Here is a 3,973-nt window from a genome sequence, read left to right as displayed (position 1 = left end):
ACTTTGTTCACTGACCCTAGAGGCAAAATCCACCCACTGCCGAGTAAACACCTGTAGGAGGCCATAAAGGAAGCTTTGCTTTATGAGGTAATCTCACACAGACATCTTACATTAGCTGAAGAGATTGATGGGTGTGTTTCTGTGCAAATAGATCATCGATGTGCATTTGACCGCAACAAATAACGGAGCAAAAATTCAAATGATAAAAATGATAAAAGAGTAGTAGGATTCGCTTGTCCATAAAAAGAAAGAAAGAAAGAACGAAAGAGGAAGGAAAATGAAAAGAAACATCCCATGATTACTTAATTTAATTTGATAATTAAATCATTAATCAGTTAATTAATTAATTTATTTTTTATTTTAAATGTTGTTTAGAAGTATTTTTGACTGTTACAGACATTTTGGGGCTGTACTTGCATGTAATAGCCACTTATGGACATTAGAAGGCTGCTGAGTGAACTAAATTTGGATTTTTTTTTAATATGTATTTAAAACTGTGAAGTGATGTTTAATTAAATAATTAAGCAATACCACAAAAAGGCTTAGAGTTAGTCACACAAGAGCAATCATTAGTCATCTTCTTTTAAGCCTATGGCAGGTTAACTGTACAGGAGATATGAAAAATGGCCATATTTGCTTAGAACTTTTTAATGGTTTCACCAAAAATTATAAGATTTAGTACAGCATACCATATTGAATGATACCCAGTTGTCCCATGTCAGCCATTTGGAATTTTGGCCTAAAATGCTAATGCACACATTGTGTATTGTTATGAAACTTAAAATCTGTCAATGCCACCATGCTCTAAAGCAGGGGTCCCAGACTCGGTCCTGGATAGCCAGTGTTCTGCAGAGTTTAACTCCAATTTAGCCTCAACACACCTGCCGGGAAGTTTCTAGTATGCCTAGTAAGAGCTTGATTAGCTGGTTCAGGTGTGTCTAATTGAGGTTGGAGCTAAACTCTGCAGGACACCGGCCATCCAGGGCTGAGTTTGGGCACCCCTGCTCTAAAGGTAGGGTACAACAGGGCTAAAGGTGCTCCAAGGTAAAAGGCACCTTTGATATTATTTGTATATTGGTGTAGCACTTTCTAAAACATTCGCTTTTCAAGATGCACGTGCAAATTTGGCTGATTCTTAATGTGATAATTGTGCAGCAGTGCAAAGTTGATTCTGTGCTTACTTGATCTAATATTTGATTCTTGTTGGCGCACTGTCCACAAGTAGCAAATGAGATTTGCTAAAATGGATGCATTTATTTTGAGACAAATGTCTCCTTAATGACATGGTTACATTCTGATGGTAAATATCATATATTATGTTTTTTTGTTGTTATTGTTGTTTTGTAACTATGGTGACCCTCGAAATTGATGCTCTGCATTTAAAGGAACACTTCACTTTTTTTGAAAATAGGGTAATTTTCCAACTCCCCTAGAGTTAAACAGTTGAGTTCTACCATTTTCGAATCCATTCAGCCGATCTCCAGGTCTGGGAGTAGCACTTTTAGCATAGCTTAGCTTAGATCATTGAATCCGATTAGACCATTAGCATCTCACTCAAAAATGACCAAAGAGTTTCGATATTTTTCAATATCTATTTAAAACTTGACTCTTCTGTAGTTACATTGTGTACAAAGACAGACAAAAAATGAAAAGTTGCGATTTTCTAGGTCAATATGGCTAGGAACTATACTTTCATTTCGTAATAATCAAAGAACTTTGCTGCCGTACCAAGGGTGCAGCAACTCTGCACCCAGCCAACTGTTGGCGGCTTGCCGGCTACAACTCTGCATCTACACAAACTTAGTGCTGGTCACTTTCAGGTGCTGCGTAATATCATTGCACCTGGTCATTTTTGAGCGAGATGCTATCGGTCTAATTGGATTCAATGATCCATGCTAAGCTATGCTAAAAGTGCTACCGCCAGACCCGGAGATTGGCTGAATGGGTTAGAAAACGGGAAACTCAACTGTTTAACTCCAGGGGAGTTGGAAAATGAGCCTATTGTCAAAAAAAGTAGAGTGTTCCTTTAACCCATCACACGTGCACACACACAGCAGTGAGAAGTAAACACACACACACACACACACTGAGAACGCACACCTGGAGCAGTGGGCAGCCATTGCTCCAGCGCCCGGGGAGCAACTGGGGTTCTGTGCCTTGCTCAAGGGCACCTCAGTCATGGTACTGAAGGTGGAAAAAGCGCTGTTCATTCACAATCCCCACCTTCAATTCTGAGTGTCCAAATTAGAGATAATCAATATGTTTAGAATAAAAACATGATATGAAATAATAAAATATAATTTGCTGTTACTACTGTACCTCAATATTAAATTATTATGGGATCTCCTTCAGTGCTTTCAGAATCTTTACTTTTTAAAATGATTTTGTTTATTTTAAAAAGTTTTTATTTATATTAACATATTTTAATGGCAATATATTTACTGAACAAAATATATATATATATATATATTTTTTTTTTTTCAGTACAAACCTTGCTAAAGTAATTGTTTTGAACAAACTTAGACATAAAAAAAACATTATTTTAGCTGAAGTATTTATATCAATATGGTGTGCCTTTTGCCCCATGCCTTTTGCCCCCTTTGCCACCTCATACATTTATATAAGATATTAAATAAAAATAAATTACTTGTATGATTTATTGTCACACAAAATCTGTTGCACCATAAATGTTTAATACAAACATACATATTTTTTCTGCAATTATACATTTCAGGTGCAATGAACGGCACAGTGCCTAAGGTGTGCCTAGCCCCGTTGTACCCTACTCAAAAAGTCTTGGGACATCTCCATCTTGTGGCCAAAAATTACAATTTAAAAAATGCCAATATATAGCTTTTGATTAATACTGCCTATTGTCAAGAGACAGTTCTTGACAGATTCTTTGCATCATACATAGAACATTAATAATAATTATGCCACAATCAGCCAAACTTCCTGCCTGCCATTTTCATTGTGTTTTAAAACTTACCTTTTCAAACTAAGATTGACTAAAAGTTTTGCATATAAAATTAAAAAGTAAAAACTTTTACTACATTTTTTTAACATTACAGTGAGAAGCGCTGAATATAGCGTTATATTTTGATCTACTCCCATTGCATAAAAAGTTGCAGTGCTGATCACTGCAGCCAATCACAGTAAAGTATAGTATATACATCCAGCGTTATTTGCTCGCTTTATGTATAACCACATCAAAAAAGGATAAAAAAAAGTTCATCAAAGTCGTCCTAAGACAAGAACGGGTATTGTTTTGGTTTCAGGACAACTTTGATGAAAGGTTTTGAAATGTTGACTACTGTATAAAGATAACTATATTAGTATGCACACCAACAAGCAGTCACGTTCTTTTTATTATAAGCATGTTCTGTCATCTGTCTTTTAGCATTTATCAGCTGGGTTTTCTTTTACGCAAAAATGAGAGATTCCTGTCTTCCCAAACTCCAAATAACCAAAACTTAAAAGATATAAAAAGGTTATCTAAGCATCGTAATGCATGCACAAGCTTCTGTTTACTAAATCTATGTATGTGTGTCAATCATTTTTTACATGAAAAAATAAAAAATGGATTAAACTGCCAGATTCATATGGATCTGTTTTACAAACCTTTATATCCTACCTGGGCTTTTAAAGGAGGAATAATAACCTCTCAGGTTTCATTAAAAATATCTTCATTTGTGTTTCAAAAATTAACCAAAATCATACTGGTTTGAAACGACATGAGGGTGAGAAATTCTTACTTTTCATTATTGGGTGAACTATGCCTTTAAAACACTCCCTTTTTTCCAGCTCATGAACAATAAAAACACTAACAGGCAATCAGAATTGAATGATTATTACATTTTTATAGTTACAGTTATCATTATACTTATCGTCCTTTGTGTGCACGGCCCTTTACAGTAGAGAAAGTCTTTATGTATCTTCACATGCTGCGGCTCTGAGAAGACAAACACCAGCA

The sequence above is a fragment of the Labeo rohita genome, chromosome 4 (genome assembly GCF_022985175.1).
Source record: "Labeo rohita strain BAU-BD-2019 chromosome 4, IGBB_LRoh.1.0, whole genome shotgun sequence".
NCBI classification, from domain to species: domain Eukaryota; kingdom Metazoa; phylum Chordata; class Actinopteri; order Cypriniformes; family Cyprinidae; genus Labeo; species Labeo rohita.
The sequence above is the reverse complement of the archived record's forward strand: the minus strand, read 5'-3'. Positions refer to the sequence as shown.